Source organism: Aquarana catesbeiana, linkage group LG03 (genome assembly GCF_042186555.1).
Source record: "Aquarana catesbeiana isolate 2022-GZ linkage group LG03, ASM4218655v1, whole genome shotgun sequence".
Taxonomy (NCBI): Eukaryota; Metazoa; Chordata; class Amphibia; order Anura; family Ranidae; genus Aquarana; species Aquarana catesbeiana.
The window spans coordinates 533,140,934-533,159,736 of NC_133326.1; the positions used below are offsets into that span (position 1 = coordinate 533,140,934).

Genomic DNA, 18,803 nt, shown 5'->3' on the forward strand with positions numbered 1-18,803 from the left:
TTTTTTCTGTGATTTTCTAAATTATAGTTGTTGTTCCACAAATTTCATTGTAATCTATTGGTTTATACAGTATTTCCGGCAGTTAGCACAGCTCATATATGTAATGAGCAAACGTTTTAAAAACTCTCAAGACTTTCATAGAAAGACCCATTCACCCCATAACAATTTTAAAAATTCAAAATGATCTGTCATCACAGGATTAGCCTTTATAGGACCTTATGCACAATTTTGCACCTTTTTATTGGTGACAACTACAAACCAGTTCAAAAATGCACCACCAAAAATATATTGTATGTATGTTTTAATTGTATATAACCAATTAAACCTAATTAGACCTATCAATCTTTATTAAAAGTTGGTGGAAAAGACCCCACAGGGTCAAAACACATTACTGATTGCTTTGATGTTTTTATTGGGGCGCTTTTTAATAAATTGAAATAAATGTGAACATTTTAATATAAGGCCATGGCTGCATTGATCATTGTGCTTGGCTGAATACCTGTGGATGGAGACCATTTAACATGCACTCTGGGAGCTTTATGAACGGATCCTGAGCTGAAGGTGAGCGGAGTTTTACCTTTAAAGTTAACTGTTGTATTTTTTTTTTGCCCATGTAGGGCAAAATAAAAGGAGTCAGACACTTTACAGCCAAACATTTGATAATACTTGACCATCATACCTATATGAGCTTATTAGGCATCCCATTCCGCAACCAATGGGCATTAATATGGGGTTGCCCCCCACCCCCTTTTGTGGATATAATAGCCTCCATTCTTCTGGAAAGGTCTTGTACAAAATGTTGGAAGGTGTCTAAAGGCCATTCAGCCAAAAGAGCATTTGTGAGGGCAGGTACTGATTTTCGATGAGAAGATCTAACTTGTAATCAGTGTTCCAATTCATCTCAAAATTGTTCTGTAGGATTGAGGTCAGGGCTCTAGGCAAGCACTCAAGTTCATCAACACCAAACTCATCAAACCATGTCTTGACGGAGCTAGTTTTGTACACAGTGGCACAGTCATACTGCAACAGAAAGAGGCCTTCCCCAAACTATTGCTACATGTTTTGAAATGCACAATTGTCTAAAATATCTTTACACACTATAGCATTAACAGTACCCTTCACTGCAAACACAAGAACCCAATAATTTTGAGGTTGTCTTACCTTTGGTCATACAGTGTAGCTATCATGGTAAGTTGTACACAACGCCCCCTTTCCCCAAAATACTCACAGTTTCATTCTTCCCTGCCTATCCATTCGTTCCATGGGACTGGGGTGAGAAAGACCTGTGTAAGCTCCAGACTGACTTGTTAGAGCTTACACAGGACTATGCATTCGTTCCCCAGCCCGATATGACAGTGCTGAGCAAACCATAAAGAACATAGCACTCTTACATGGGGAGGAGGAGAGCAGGGCTTGCTTACCTATAACCAAAAGTTCCAGGTATCTGTCCCCTGGGAGAGAAAAGGTACATGTCGCTGGAGGTATGGGGGGTTAAGTGAGCCTTTTCTGTGTATTGGAAAAGTAAAAGTTCCCTTTAAAAGAAACATGGCACCACAAAGAATGTTGTCAGCTGGAATGTGACAATTTAATTCGATTAAACTTCTGATTGAGCAAATTAATATTTCATGGTCATACCAAATTTATTCTGGGTGCAGCCATATTGAATGTTTTGTTTTGTTGATTATCATTGTTGTTTTTTTTTTTTTAAAAACTTTATTGTTAAAGATGTATATTTTTGTAATAAAATCTATTTAAATATTTTATATATGACTGTCTAATTCAGTTGTTGTACGGTACCACTAAAGTCCACCATAACCTCCCCCCCTCAGTTCTTTCCTTCATATTGAATGTTTATCTCCAGTGTCCAAAGCTTCGAGTCTGTCACAACTTCTCCTTTTCCATGGCTGATGAATTGTTAGAGGAGTGTGAAAGATTTATTTTAATCTGAATACATACTGCATATATAGAAAAAAGACAATAGATTTTGTTCAACAGTAATGCAAGAAGTGCTGTATAATGATGAGCATTAAATCTGAACAAGCTGCATGCTGAGGATTTTCTAGAACATTCCTCCTTTGTCTCCACCACTTAAAACACTTTATAGATCTCACCAAACGTTCTACACTTTACAAAGTACACTTGGCCTGTATTATGCAGAGCACTTAGGGAACCAGTTTCAGGTCAGACAGAAAGCTGTGCCGAGCAGAGTGCTTCCAAGTTACTGGAAGGACTGACAGATGTGTAGATGGATACCAATTACTTTCAATGGGCTGATGAAATTGAGGGATTCGGTCAAACATCAGAAGAAAAATGCAACGTTTACAATATCTAAAGCAAATGGCGCAGGCCATCCAGAAACAAATATGGGCAGTCAAGAGGAGATTCCAAGCCAAAATCCTGCCAAAACCTTTTATTTGTATAGAGCAGGAGGGAAAAGGAAGCCTCTGTCAAATGAGAAATTTTCCCTTCACTTCCAATTGGGACAGGAAGTGATTAGAAATCTCTCCTTTTTTTTTCTTTTTGGTTGGTTAGTTTTTGTATGTTTGTGTATATATATGTAGATGTGTATATGCTAATTATGTTGTATAGATGATATATGCAAGGAAAAAAAAAAGAAAAATTTCAGAACTTGCCTTGGACTGACCATATATATGGTGTCAGAAATAAGGAAATTATGTATTAGTTTAATAAGGAGATAAGGATTAGATTTTCCAACAAGAATGTATTTTGGTCTGTAAATATGAAATTCTATAATAAAGAAATATAAAGGAAAAAAGAGAAATCTCTCCTACAGGAAACACATTTTAACATAGTAACAAAGGCTTACAAATTCTGCCTATTTTACTACTGCTGTCTGTATCATCCATTCCTGATAACAACCCTACCTTCATTTCTTTGTATGGATTTCACAGGGACAGGAAGTAAAGAAAAAGTTGGGTCACAGACAGGAATAAAAACTTTTTTTTTTAACACAGTACCACCATATATAAATCCAGTATAATAATAATAATTTTGCTGTGCATCCACCTTTAGGCTTTTTCCATTAGTAGTCTGTGCTGTATGGTTTGCTTTGATTTAGAATTAAAAACCTGGCAAAAATTGGCTGGAGTTTGGCTTACATCTCTACTGCTCACAGATCTGTCCCATGTTACAATACATTTATTAATGGAAGATTTACCTGAAAGTAAATTGTTGACATAGCTTTCACATTTTTTACATGCATTTACATTTCCCTCTACGTGCTGAAATTACAGGGTAAGCCACCTAGAGACTCAGTGGTCTTTAGTCCATCCTAGCATACTGATTGAATTCTGAGGAAAGGAACAGTAACGCACACTATCCATGTAGTACAACTAAGAGCCTACTCTAGGGAAGTTTTCTTTTGTTTCTATATCTCCTTGTACTTGTTTGGATGTCCTTGTTCCATGTTCACCTCACGTAGTAAATTAGGCTCTAAAAGCAAGCAAAGAAGAAAAGTAAAAAAGAAATAAAAGAAAAAGAAAAGAATTAAAGAAGGGGAAGAAAAAGAAGATGAAAAATAAAACAAGCAAAAAAGTAAAAAAAAAAAAGGAAAGTAAAGAAGAAATGTAAAAGAAGCTTGTGATGAAAATGAAGTTTCCCCGTGGACATAAAAAAATGTATATGGAAACACACTAGCAGCGACACACACTAATACCATTATGTAGTTTATTCTTTCACACAATGCACATAATCTTATTTAAATGGGTGTAACTACAAATCATAGGGCCCCAAAGGAAAAGGTTGATGGGACCCCAGGGTAACTTTGTCTGTAGTATCTGGCAGCGGCATTGACAACTGTGACAATACGTGTCATTGTCTTAGCATAAAGAATAGCTAAATTAAAGACAGGCAGCAGGAGAGGCGTCAGCATAGTCAGTGCATTTATAGGGACAAGGATTTTGGATAAAAGTTATAGTTGATGTAGCAATAATAATAATAAGAAAAAATAAGAGCCATAATGAGCCATTTTATATTATGGTTAAACCATTAATGTATTTGCACACCATTGCTAACACTAATACAAACTTGTTTTGGAGAACTGCAAACCTCAGCTGTCCAATAAGATTTTAGCTGAGGAGATTTGTGACTCTGGTGCGTATATAGGGTTAATTTCAGTCTGTAGAAGATGTTCCGAGGGCAATAAATCTAAACTGATGAGACAACTTAGGCCTCATGCACACTGGGTGATTTTACAGCTGCTGTTTTGGGCATCAGGTGTTTTTTTCTACAGCCAATAAACGCGCCAGCATGTTATCCTATGGAGTTTATTTACTAAAGGCAAATCCCTTTTGAACTATGAGTGCACTGCAAGTACACCCGGAAGTGCACTTGGAAGTACAGCCACTGTAGATCTAAGGGGCATTTTTGCTTGTACGTGATTGGATGATAAAATCAGCAGAGCTTCCCCTCAATCAGATCTTCCTGTCAGATCTAAAGTGACTGCACTTCCAAGTGCACTTGTAATGCAAAGTGAATTTGCCTTTAGTAAACCAACCCCAGTGTGTCCATGCACACATAGACTTTTATTAGTGTTTTTGGCAGGGGCATTTTCAGGCTGGAAAAAAACCCCAGAACTAGTGCATTTGAAGAGGATTTTTATCAGCTGTAAAAACGCCCTAACTCTAAAAAAACACTGAAAAACGGCTATCCAGCATTTATGAGCGTTCCTGAGCCTCAAGCTTTTGTGGGAGTATAGTTTTGCTTAAAAACGCAAACGCTAATGCAAAAATGCTGCAAAATGCAGCAAAACTTGCGTTTTAATGCAGCATTCTACAGCTAATGAAGGCCTCTTGAGCCCCCTAGGGAAAGAGAGCCTTGACTGATGGGGGCATGGCTAGGTGCATGACGAGGGGAACGATTGGTTGGGACAGTTGGGATGGGCCTGAGCTCAGGGAATGTGTGCCCCAGGGAATTCTGGGTCTTTCGGAAGAGTCGTTTGGAAGACTCTTGACCTCCTGTTGCCCAGGGTCCACGAGCTGGCTCTCCAAGGTCAGGCGACTCTGTTCTCCCTCCTCACCCCTGAGATCCCCCCTCCCTTCTCCACTTACACCTGTGGGGCCTCCGGCTCCTAGCACCCGTTCACCTTCCCACCCGAGTTCCAGGCCTTCCTACTCTTCTGCTACCCCCCACGTGCCACTGGAGCTGCTGCTATGGGTACCGGCTCCCCCCCCCTCCTGTCCGCTGCCGTAGTTCTCCCTGACGGCCCCCCCTTCACCTGTTCACAATGCAGGTCAGGGCCGCTCCCGGAGCCCCTGAGCCATCCAGCTGTCGTCGCCCCCCCCCCTCCGAGCGCGAGCCACGACGCTCCCCGCCTCTCCTCACCACTTGCAGGTGCCGGCTATCGCTGTTACTGGTTCCCCCGCCGTGCTCTGCAGGCGCCTAGCGGAGAAGGGGGGTAGGGGGCCGCATGGAGATAGTCCCGCAGCACCAGATGCTGGGCACGCCAGCCCGGAACTGCTGTTCGGGCCGCCCATCCTCCTCCTTCCTCCATGCTGTCTGATTCAGCTGGCATGTCCCTGCCAGCGTCTTTCCCTGAGCCCAGCTGGGTGGGAGATTCAAATGTGAATACAGTCAACACTGCTCCTGACGTGTCAACTGTACATCCACATCCCCCTGCACCCGGCTTGGGGGATGGCAGAGATGTACATGCCACTCCCCCCCTGCCGTTGACCCCTGCCCCCGCATCCCCCTGCACCCGGCTGGGTGGGGGATGGCAGGGCGGCGCATGCCGCTCACCCCCTGCCGCTGACAACTGCTTTCCCACATCCACCTGCACCCGGCTGGGTGGGGGATGGCAGGGCGGTGCATGCCACTCACCCCCTGCCGCTGACACCTGCCTTCCCACATCCCCCTGCACCCGGCTGGGTGGGGGATGGCAGGGCTGACCATGCCTCGGACCCCTGCCTTCCCACATTTCCCTGTGCCCGGCTGGGTGGGTGATGGCCGGCGCTCGCCTGCTCCCCTCATCACTGATCCCTGACCTCCAGAAGCTCCCTGCGCCCGGCTGGGCAGGAGGTTCCTACCAGACGTCCGCTGCCACAGCCTCGACCCGCCATCTCCCTGTACCCGGCAGGGCGGGAGATTCCCATTGGAGGCCTGCTACTGTGACCTTGCCCGCTACTTGGCAGCATCTCCCTGTGTCCGGCACGGCAGGAGATATCCACGCCACGCCCGGGATGTGGGCAGCACCCACCGCGAGTCCTCCATCCGGAGTCCCCGGTGGCACCAGATGCTGCTCGGCTGCCAGCCTAGGCCCCCCGGGCCCTTCAGGGTCGGTGGCGGGACCGCTGTCACTGGACCATTCCTTCCGCGAGCAGCCTCCTGCCTCGCCAGCCATCAACATTCCTCGAGGTGACGGATCCCCAACCGGTTCATCCTGCGGACTATCCTGCACCGGGCGTTCCTCCTGGACCTGCTGTTGGTCGCCCTTCTTCAGCTGCACATCCGCGACTCAGTGAGTATGATTGTGATTTGATTTGGGGTAGGTCTAGTGATGCTGTTGTATCGGGTGCGCCGGACAAAAGCATTGTGGTTGTATATCGGTCCATCTCGCATGGGTGCATCGGGTCTGGTATTCAGTTTGGCCTCTTCCGTGGGTGGCGCTTTGTGGGCAGCTTCGCCACTGACACGCACCTGTCGGAAGACGTCTAGGATAGAATCTGGTGTCACGTATTTATGGATTTGCTCGCGTTAGTCCCTCCCGACCATGAGACGATAGACAAATCCAGTGTGGAGCATTGGTGGTTCAGTGGTAGTATTCTCGCCTGCCATGCGGGAGGCCCGGGTTCGGTTCCCGGCCAATGGTATGAAGGACTCTTTGTGTGTTACAGCCCCCCAGATAGTTCTCTTCCGCAGTGTCGGCTGCCCCCCCCCCCCAAAAAAAAGGTCTATGCTGGCTGTTCAATGAGAACCACTGCAAGTGGTACCCTGCGTGCCATTTTAAGCACGAGTGCTCACTTTGCGGGACGCTCACCCAGCCAAAGCTCCCGAAAGGGAAAACAACCGCTTTCCTGGTCGGGGGCCAAGCCTGACATTTCTAAACCAGAGGACCCCAGTGATCGTGTCAGAGATGCTTCCCTTGCTAGACCGGTACCCCCCTTTCATAGAGAGGCCTTGATCTTGAGGGACAGTTTGGACCTTGGTTTTTGGATCCCCTCTACTCCTTTGGATGTGCCGAACATGGCACCTAATTTGAAAACGGCCATTCAATTCGAGTCCGTGGTGGCCGAGAAACTCCAGAAGGAATTGGATTTGGGGAGGATGACGAGCCCGTTTGATCTCCCCCTTTCCACAACCTAAGGGTTTCCCCCCCTTCCGTGTGGTCCCCAAAAGGGCTGAGGGAAAATTCCTCCTTATCCATCACATGTCCTATCCTTCTGGCTCCTCGGTTAACGGCGGCACCGACAAGGAAGAATCCAGGGTCCACTACACGTCGTTTGACAAGGCGCTCCACCTGATCAGGGCGGCTGGCCCTTCGGCCTTGCTAGCCAAGGCGGACGTTGAGTCCACCTTCTGCCTCCTCCCGGTCCACCCGGAATGCTTCCATCTGCTGGGATGCTACTTTCAGGGAAGCTACTTTTTGACATGTGCCTTCCCATGGGTTGTGCCATTTCTTGTTATTTCTTTGAACTCTTTAGTAGTTTCCTTGAATGGGTAGTTCAGGCGGCTGTTGGACAACTTCCTCTTTTTGGACTCAGCTGAAAGCGGTGAGTGCCAGCAGCTCCTGTCTGTTTTTCAGGACGCCTGCGAGCGGTTTGCAATCCCGCTGTCAGCCGACAAGATCGAGGGCCCTGTGACAGTTCTGGCCTTCTTGGATAATAAAATCAACACCGTGAAGATGTTTTTTACGGCTGCCCAGTGACAAGCTGGCCAGGCTACTCTCCCTGGTTCGCTTGGCAAAAGGGGCTAAAAACATGCAGTTGAAACACCTTGTCTTTGCTGGGTCAATTGGTCTTTGCCTGCTGTGTCATCCGCATGGGGAGGGCTTTCTGCAGACGTCTGGTGTGGGCCACAAAGGGGGTGGCTACCCCCCCACCATTATATCCGTATCACCAAGCCCATGCGGGATGACTTGGGAATGTGGCTATCCTCTCTCCAGTCCTACAATGGGCAGTCACGTTGGTTGCTGGAGGAGGTACCGAACTCGCAGCTGGAGCTATACACTGATGTGGCAGGCTCCTGTGGTTTCGGTGCCTTTTTTCCAAGGGGAGTGGTCTGCTGAATGTTGGCTGGCCTCATGGGCCCGCATGGATCTTCTGCACAACCTCACACTGCTGGAGCTCTTTCCGATTATTGTCACCATCGAGCTGTGGGGCGAGCAATCGCCAGGTGGTTTTCTGGTCCGATAACATGAGCGTGGTGCAGGTGGTCAATCAACGGTCTGCCAGATTCCCTCTGGTTGTGTCGTTGCTGCGTTTTTTGGTTTTAAAGTGCCTTCAGTTTAACGTTTGCTTTAGAGCTAGGCATGTCCCTGGAACTGGTAATGATATTGCGGATGCTCTCTCTCGTACACAGCTTGATCGTTTCCGCGCCCCCACACCGTCGGCTTCCCTGGAGGGCCTCCATTGTCCGGCCTACTTGTGGAACCTCATTTCAGATGTTTGCTAAACCTCCTCCGGGCATCGCTGTCCCCTCTGATGTGGGCGTCGTACTGTCGCGTGTGGGACGAATGGGTCCAGGTGTCGGGCAGTGAGTTTGCCATCTCGTCTTCACAGGAATGACGCGTGGCTTTATTTTCTTACCTTGCTTATTTACTACAAAAGGTTCTTCCGGTTCCTTGGTTTCATCGGCTATGTCTGCTTTTCTGCTTTGTCTTTCTGGTTTCAGCTCCGTGGGTGGGAGGACATCATAAAAGCGTCCTTGGCGGGCGGTGTCCGAGGGCAGGACGTTACCTTCTCTGAGCACTGCGTGTCGGTTCTGTTCTGTTTCGCACATCAAAAACCGACAGCTTTGGCAAGGGCAGAAGGGGTGTTTTGTACCCTTGCGGGGGCTCCTTCTGCCCTGTTTCTTTGCCCCCCCTTCCTGTCCTCACGCCCCCTGTCCCCTAGCTTCTTTGTCCATGCCGATTCCTCCTCTCTTAGCAGGTTCCAATTTTTGTGGGTTTTTCGATGCTGACTCAAAGAAAAAAGAAGAAAACTTGGCCTCCTTTCGCATGACTTTGCGACCCACTCTTTTCGAGTCTGCGCTGCCACCACGGCTTTGGGCATGGGTTTCGCTAATACGGAACCCCAGCGTTTGGGTAGGTGGGAATCGTTCCGTTTTTTTCTTTGTATGTCCGCCCACACCCGTTGTTTTAAATTTCAGATCATTACCCGGCTATGGTCTGGATCGTGGGAGATTCCTTCATTTACTGGGCCGCTCGTCGGGCGGCATTTCGGAGCCACGGGAAGAATTTGGGTTTTACATATGATCTCGCCCCAAGTCCTTCCAGAGTGTTTGCTCCTTTGGTCCCGGTTGGACATTTTCAACCTTGGCTTGCAGCAAGGTGTGGAACAGGCGCTGGCTGTGGTGGGGCGCTCGTCAGTTATTAACTGACAGGTGGTTGGCGGTTTTCTTGACCTTGCCAGCAGTTAGAGTTGCTGTAATGGGCTATGCCCTTGATGGAAAATTGGAAGGAGGCTGTCTGTCCAGCACTTATGGTAAGGACAGGCCCCACTTCCCTCTTTTGATTAAGTGCTCACAGTACGACTGTGACTGGCACTGGTTAAATATGTTCACATGTTATGTGTTGGAATTTAATAAAGCTGTGGCCTTGCCCTTTCTAACCTAATTGTTGTAAGCATCTTATTTATTGGGGTAAAGGGCAAGGGTAGTGGGGGACTTGATCCCATTGTGTTACGTTAATTGAGACCTAAGCCCATTGCGCCTCGGCAGTCATGAAGGCCTCTTGAGCCCCCTAGGGAAAGAGAGCCTTGACTGATGGGGACATGGCTAGGTGCATGACAAGGGGAACGATTGGTTGGGACAGTTGGGATGGGCCTGAGCTCAGGGAACATGTGCCCCAGGGAATTCTGGGTCTTTTGGAAGAGTCGTTTGGAAAAGCTGCCCACCCTCCCGCCCCTTTTTTCCTATGTTATGTATGTCACAGCTTGCTGCAGTTTTCTTGACCTTGCCAGAAGTTAAAGTTGCTTTAATGGGCTATGCCCTTGATGGAAAATTGTAAGTAGGCTGTCTGTCCAGCACTTATGGTAAGGACAGTCCTTACTTCCATCTTTTGGTTAAGTGGTCACAGTACGACGGTGACTGGCACTGGTTGAATATGTTCACATGTTACGTGTTGGAATTTAATAAAGCTGTGGCCTTGCCCTTTCCAACCTAATGGTTGTAAGTGTCTTATTTAATGGGGTAAAGGGCAAGGGTAGTGGGTAGGGATGAGCCGAACACCCCCCGGTTCGGTTCGCACCAGAACCTGCGAACGGACCGAGAGTTCGCACGAACATTAGAACCCCATTGACGTCTATGGGACTCGAACATTCGAAATCAAAAGTGCTCATTTTAAAGGCTAATTTGCATGGTATTGTCCTAAAAAGGGTTTGGGGACCCGGGTCCTACCCCAGGGGACATGTATCAATGCAAAAAAAACTTTTAAAAACGGCCGTTTTTTCGGGAGCAGTGATTTTAATGATGCTTAAAGTAAAAAAAAAAAAAGTGAAATATTCCTTTAAATATCGTACCTGAGGGGTGTCTATAGTATGCCTGTAAAGTGACGCGTGTTTCCCGTGTTTAGAACAGTCCCTGCACCAAATGTCATTTTTAAAGGAAAAAATCTCATTTAAAACTGCTTGCGGGTTTAATGTAATGTCGGGTCCTGGCAATATGGATGAAAATCAGTGAGACAAACGGCATGGGTACCCCCCAGTCCATTACCAGGCCCTTTGGGTCTTGTATGGATATTAAGGGGAACCCCGCACCCAAATTAAAATAAGGAAAGGTGTGGGGCCACCAGGCCCTATATACTCTGAACAGCAGTATACAGGCTGTAGGTTTGTTGTTAAGTAGAATCTCTTTGTAATTTTGAACGGGTACATTTTTAACGTGTTTAGCTCCAGCCAAAAAATCTTTTTTAAGCTTTTTGGAAAACATAGGGAAGGGTTATCACCCCTGTGACATTTGTTTTGCTGTCTTTCCTCCTCTTCAGAAGATTTCACCTCACTTTTTGTCCCAATGGATTGGAAAGCATCAGTGGAAAGGAGAAATGTTTTTCCCATATTAACTCTTACAGGAGAGAATTTCCCTTCCTAGGGGTAGATTTCACTTCCTGTTGTCTCCTTCCGTTTGCAAGTAGGAGTCGTTTGTAAGTTAGTTGTTTGAAAGTAGGGTCCTGCCCTATATACTCAGCAGAAATTTGGGCCTTAGGTGTTGCTGTGGCCACAACACTGTAAGCCCTCACAGGGCTCTGCTGTGAAATATTAGATCAAGAATTGTAATTACATGCCCCTGTTAAACAAGGGCTGAAAAATTGGGCCTTAGGCACTGGTGCTGGTGCCACAACACTGCAACCCCTCACAGACACTCTAGTTGGAATGCAGGAACGAGCCCTGCTGCAAAGTATTACATCAAAAATCGTAATTACACGCCCCTGTTAAACAGGGGCTGAAAAATTGTGCCTTAGGCACTGGTGGTGGCACCCAGAACCAAAAATGTTCTTACAAGCTATCAGCGTGATGATTGAGGAGGAAGAGGATAATTACTCAGGGATAGTCACTCAGCATCAGCATAGGCAGTCTTTGAAGGGATCTGAGATTTCAAAAAAAATTATTCGGTTACATCAGCATCAGGTGCTTGGTAGCTGGTGGTGATCCAAGACTCATTCATTTTTATGAAGGTCAGTCGATCGACCGAGTCAGTGGACAGACGCACCCTGTGATCGGTTACCACGCCTCCAGCAGCACTGAATGTGCGTTCCGAAAGAACGCTGGATGCAGGACAGGCCAGTAGCTCAATTGCATACTGTGCAAGCTCTGGCCAGTGATCCATCCTCAAGACCCAGTAACCCAGAGGATTTTCGGTGGGAAAGGTGTCCAAGTCTGATCTTGCCCCTAGGTATTCCTGCACCATGTAAAACAGACGCTGGCGATGGTTGCTGGAACCGATCATACCTTGGGGCTGCGGACCAAAAAATTGTCTGAACGCATCGGTCAGACGGCCACCTTCTCCACCGATCCTTCTTTGACTGACCGAAGCCTCAGCAACACGTTGTCCAGAAACAGGAGTTTGTAACCTCCCAGTCTCTGGGAACGCGTTGCACAGACCTTTCTGCAAGGCCTCCCGAAGATGTTTCATCCTCTGCTCCCTCTGCGATGGCAAGATAAGGTCCGCAACCTTACCCTTGTAACGTGGATCAAGGAGGGTTGCCAGCCAGTATTGGTCCTTCTCCTTGATACCACGAATACGAGGATCCTTACGCAGGCTTTGCAGGATCAGGGAGGCCATGCAGCGTAGGTTTGCTGAGGCATTCGGTCCGGAGTCCTCTGGGTCACTAAGGACGACATGGTCCGCAGCCACCTCCTCCCAGCCACGTACAAGTCCATGTGTTTCTTGGGACTGATCCCTTAAAGACTGCTGCTGATGCTGAGTGCCAGGCTCCACCTCCATACTGACACAATCTTCCTCCTCCTCCTCTTCCTCCTCGTCCCAGGTCCAAAGTACCCTGGGCATGGGTGAGAGAGGATGAGGAGGATGAGGACGGCTTGGTCATCCACTCGACCAAGTCTTCCGCATGTTGCGGCTCAACATGGCCAGCTGCCGAAAAAAAGGCCAAGCGTGTCCCATGGCCACGTGCTAATGAGGATGCACCGTCTCCACGACCAGCACTAGACACAGAGCCTGCTTGCCCTCTCTTATTGGCTTGTGACTGTCTGCCTCTCCTTCTTGGCCTTCCAGACATACTAATGGCCTGTAGCTGCACTAAGCTGGGATATATATATATATATATGTACTGATACTGCAGCTAGCAAAATCAACTGCCTGCCTGTAGTATGAGAACACCACCAACCTTCTACAGGTAGCTTTAGCTGAACACTGTGAGGTGGACGCACCCCACTAACTTGTAGGTTTAGCTGAACACTGTGAGCAGGGCGCACCCCACTAACTTGTAGGTTTAGCAGAACACTGTGAGCTGGACGCACTGCACTAACTGTAAATAGTCTAGCTGCCTGACTGTGGTACTAATAGGATCAAAAGAACACCAGCAATTTTCTTCAGGTAGCTGTATTTATTGTAACAAGACAAGCCTGCCTGTCAGTAAGAAGATAACAGAAACGGATCTAGCTGAACACTGTGAGCAGGACGCACCCCACTAGCTTGTAGGTTTAGCTGAACACTGTGAGGTGGACGCACCCCACTAACTTGTAGGTTTAGCTGAACACTGTGAGCAGGACGCACCCCACTAACTTGTAGGTTTAGCAGAACACTGTGAGCAGGACGCACTGCACTAACTGTAAATAGTCTAGCTGCCTGACTGTGGTACTAATAGGATCAAAAGAACACCAGCAATTTTCTTCAGGTAGCTGTATTTACTGTAACAAGACAAGCCTGCCTGTCAGTAAGAAGATAACAGAAACGGATCTAGCTGAACACTGTGAGCAGGACGCACCCCACTAGCTTGTAGGTTTAGCTGAACACTGTGAGGTGGACGCACCCCACTAACTTGTAGGTTTAGCTGAACACTGTGAGCAGGACGCACCCCACTAACTTGTAGGTTTAGCAGAACACTGTGAGCAGGACGCACTGCACTAACTGTAAATAGTCTAGCTGCCTGACTGTGGTACTAATAGGATCAAAAGAACACCAGCAATTTTCTTCAGGTAGCTGTATTTACTGTAACAAGACAAGCCTGCCTGTTAGTAAGAAGATAACAGAAACGGATCTAGCTGAACACTGTGAGCAGGACGCACCCCACTAGCTTGTAGGTTTAGCTGAACACTGTGAGGTGGACGCACCCCACTAACTTGTAGGTTTAGCTGAACACTGTGAGCAGGACGCACCCCACTTACTTGTAGGTTTAGCAGAACACTGTGGGCAGGACGCACTGCACTAACTGTAAATAGTCTAGCTGCCTGACTGTGGTACTAATAGGATCAAAAGAACACCAGTAATTTTCTTCAAAATACTGTAACAAGACAAGCCTGCCTGTCAGTAAGAAGATAACAGGAACGGATCTAGCTGAACACTGTGAGCAGGACGCACTGCACTAAATGTAAATAGTCTAGCTGCCTGACTGTGGTACTAATAGGATCAAAAGAACACCAGTAATTTTCTTCAAAATACTGTAACAAGACAAGCCTGCCTGTCAGTAGGAATATAACAGGAATGGATCTAGCTGAACACTGTGAGCAGGACGCACTGCACTAAATGTAAATAGTCTAGAAGATAACAGGAACGGATCTAGCTAAACTGAATACAGTGTATATATATATATATATATATGCAACACCTGGGATGCATATATATACACAATACACTTTAAGTGCAGCTAACTGACTGACTGTCCTGCCTAATCTAGCTAACTCAAATGAAATGACACTGTCTCTCTCTCTCTCTAAGCACACCGGAACACACTGCACAGGGCCGCCGTGCAGGCGGCCTTATATAGTGTGGGGCGTGTACTAAATCCCCTGAGTCATAATTGGCCAAAGCCTCCTTGGCTTTGGCCAATTATGGCTCTCTGTTAAGGCGGCGCTGTGATTGGCCAAGCATGCGGGCCATAGTGCATGCTTGGCCAATCATCAGCAAGCAATGCACTGCAATGCCGCAGTGAATTATGGGCCGTGACGCGCCACACGAATTTGGCGCGAACGGCCCATATCGTTCGCAATTCGGCGAACGATCGAACAGCCGATGTTCGAGTCGAACATGGGTTCGACTCGAACACGAAGCTCATCCCTAGTAGTGGGGGACTTGATCCCATTGTGTTACGTTAATTGGGACGTAAGCCCATTGCGCCTCAGCAGTCAAGCTAATGGTGTTTTTATACCATCCAGTGTACATGAGGCCTAAGTAAAAGCAGTACTAAATCCAAAAGCAACATTTATTATATTACAGCTTATCAATTCTTAGATGTGGTGGCTGTATTAGTTTCCTTTTTAGGCTTTCTTTCTTCTATTTTCATCTGGTGATCCAGCCTTTTGTTTTTTTACAGCACAAGCTCTCCAGGAGAATGTATCATTTTTCATGGATGGGACAAACCACTGGCATGGGTAATTAAAATGATCAGCTTTTATTTACTCGTGAAAACCTTTATCCCAAAAGGAAAACAACTCTTTGCTGTAACTTCTTATAATGTATGAGCTGGAGTTGGGTTTTGACTTGTTAGTGGTTCTAAATTTGCTAATACATTTAACACGACCCCCCCCCCCCCCAGACTGACAATGCTGCTCTCTGCTGGCCTCCTCTGCTCATTCTTCTAGAGCAGTGGCTCACCAGGGCAGGAGGTGTGTTACTGGCAAGACGACCAGGTGAATACAGAGGGAAAAAAGCCAAAGAGAAGAAAACGAATGCAGCCACCACATCTAATGATTGGTAAGCTGCAATATCTTACATTTTTTTGTTTTGGGTTTAATACCGCTTGAATGCTTCTTACTGCACGGAGGGTGATCTGTGACTAGTGATGATCTGAAGGTTTAACTTTAGCCCTTCTGTACTAGAAATTTCACAGTTTTTCCAAATGACTGCTCCAAATGACTGCTCTCATGCACATCGCTAGATTGGATCGGGCTCTAAGAGGGGGCTGGGGGGGATTTGCAGCACAGAAGGTTTTAATGCATAGAATGAATTAAGGTGAAAACCCTTAAGGCTTTAGAACCACTTTAAAATGTTACTAAACCCACATCAATAAAATTAGTCTGTATATGCAGTAAAGCATGCTTGTTATACTCACTGTGGAACCTGAGGAGTAATCCTCCACATTATGTAAACAGACTGCTTGATCCTGTCTTCTCTGATCCTCCCCTCCTTTTACTGTCCCCAATTCATCTGCTCATAGTACAGAGCCCTAGGAGTCACCCTGCACATGCTCAGTTTAGTGTGTATTGTTAGAGAGTTTTTTTGGGGGAGGGTGCATGAGATCAGCACAGGGCCAATCAGCACTATGCAGACAGAGGGTCAGGGGTCATGCAGCCTCATAGTACATTCAGAGGAGAATGAAAACTCCTCCTACAAGATTTAACCAGTGCTCTGCCAGACACTGATATAAATCACAACACTGCTATACAGTGCCTTGAAAAAGTATTCATACCCCTTGAAATTTTCCACATTTTGGCATGTTACAACCAAAAACGTAAATGTATTTTATTGGGATTTTATGTGATAGACCAACACAAAGTGGAAGGAAAATGATAAATGGTTTTCAACATTTTTTACAATTAAATATCTGAAAAATGTGGTGTGCATTTGTATTCAGCCCCCCCTCAGTCAATACTTTGTAGAACCACCTTTTGCTGCAATTACAGCTGCAAGTCTTTTGGGGGATGTCTCTACCAGCTTTGTACATCTAGAGAGTGACATTTATGCCCATTCTTCTTTGCAAAACAGCTCAAGCTCTGTCAGATTGGATGGAGAGCGTCTGTGAACAGCAATTGTCAAGTGTTGCCACAGATTCTCAATTGGATTTAGGTCTGGACTTCGACTAGGCCATTCTAACACATGGATATGCTTTGCTCTAAATCATTCCATTGTAGCTCTGGCGGTATGTTTAGGGGCATTGTCCTGCTGGAAGGTGTACCTCTGCCCCAGTCTTCAGTCTTTTGCAGACTCTAACAGGTTTTCTTCAAAGGTTGCCCTGTATTTGGCTCAAATCATCTTCCCATCTGACCAGCTTCCTTGTCCCTGCTGAAGAAAAGCATCCCCACAACATGATGCTGCCACCACCATGTTTCACGGTGGGGATGGTGTGTTCAGGGTGATGTGCAGTGTTAGTTTTCCGCCACACATACACACATAGCATTTTACTTTTAGGCTAAAAGTTCAATTTTGGTCTCATCTGACCAGAGCACCTTCTTCCACATGTTTGCTGTGTCCCCCACATGGCTTCTCACAAACTGCAAACAGGACTTCTTATGGATCTCACAAGGATCAACAATGGCTTTCTTCTTGCCACTCTTCCATAAAGGTCAGATTTGTGGAGTGCACAACTAATAGATGTCCTGTGGACAGAGTCTCCCACCTGAGCTGTGGATCTCTGCAGCTCCTCCAGAGTTACCATGGGCCTCTTGGCTGCTTCTCTGATTAATGCTCTCCTTGCCTGGCCTGTCAGTTTAGGTGGACGGCCATGTCTTTGTAGGTTTGCAGTTGTGCCATACTCTTTTCATTTTCGGATGATGGATTGAACAGTGTTCCGTGAGATGTTAAAAACTTGAGATATTTTTTTTATAACCTAACCCTGCTTTAAACTTCTCCACAACTTTATCCCTGACCTGTCTGGGGTGATCCTTGGCGTTCATGATGCTGTTTGTTCACTAAGGTTCCCTAATAAAGGAGTTCTCTAACAAAGGGGGCTGAATACAAATGCATGGCAAACTTTTCAGATATTTATTTGTAAAAAATTTTGGAAACCATTTATCATTTTCCTTTCACTTCACAATTATGTGCCACTTTGTGTTGGTCTATCACATAAAATCCCAATAAAATATATTTACGTTTTTGGTTGTAACATGACAAAATGTGGAAAGTTTCAAGAAGTATGAATGCTTTTTCCAGGCACTGTTTACTGCTGATGAGAAAAGTTATTTAGCAGTTTATATTTACTATATTAATTGCATTTCCATGTTCTGTGTACTGTGGGAGACCAAATATAGTGAATGCAGGGTCCTGGGTATAAGAACACATTGGAGTGTCTGGAGTTTGGCTTTAAGTCCTGGGGGAAGAGGTGAAAGGAAGCACATGCTCTCCATCTAAAATCAATAAAGGATGCCATACATTAGGTAAAAATATCGTATATTATCCGTAGACATATACTGTATAGAGAAAATGCATGACCGTGACAGACTTAGCTTGAGTTAAAAGCCAGTTCAGCCATGGACAAGCCAGGGCTAGGTGATAGTGTTGAGATAGCAGTAAAGGGAACCAGCCCTGCCTTCTCCATTTAAAATTGAGAAATCTTTGCATAGGCATCTCTTATTTGGGCATTTGGACCCATTAGGTAAATTGGTACAAATGCAGTTCACTACTCCCTTCTCATAAATAAGAGGGTACAATCAGGTGATTTATGGGTAGCCATGAAAAGAGGAGAGGAGAGCGGCGATACCCTGTCAGACTCCTACATTCATATTACACAATAAGGATGGATTAAGCTTATGCTGTGCTGATTGTGCTCGTGACAACCACATCTTAAATTGTTAGTAAACCCACAACAGTAAAATCAGTCTGTATATGCAGTAAAGCAGTGATATGCAATTAGTGGACCTCCAGCTGTTGCAAAACTACAAGTCCCATCGTGCCTCTGCCTCTGGGTGTCATGCTTGTGGCTGTCAGAGTCTTGCTAGGCCTCATGGGACTTGTAGTTCTGCAACAGCTGGAGGTTCACTAATTGCATATCCCTGCAGTAAAGCATGCTTGTTATACTCACTCTGGAACCTAAAGGATTAATCAACTGCATTGCGTAAAAAGGCTGTTTGATCCTGTCTTCTCTGATCCTCCCCTTCTTCCACTGACCCCAATCCATCCGCTGATAGTACAGAGCCTTGGAGGCACTTTGCACATGCTCAGTTTGGTGTGTATTGCTAGAGAGTTGTTTTATTTTATTTTATTTTTTTGGGAGGGTGCATGTGATCAGCACAGGACCAATC

General features: G+C 46.2%; 1 protein-coding gene across 1 annotated transcript in view; it reads right to left on the bottom strand.

The window, feature by feature from the left end:
* Positions 1-3,003: 3,003 nt before the first annotated feature.
* The window catches only part of LOC141132666 (potassium voltage-gated channel subfamily A member 1), a 99,319-nt gene continuing 83,519 nt past the window's right edge, over positions 3,004-18,803 (bottom strand). Inside the window, exon 3 of the transcript XR_012242950.1 lies at positions 3,004-3,453. The gene's annotated coding sequence lies outside the window, so the exon portion shown is untranslated. The remainder of the gene's footprint in view (positions 3,454-18,803) is intronic.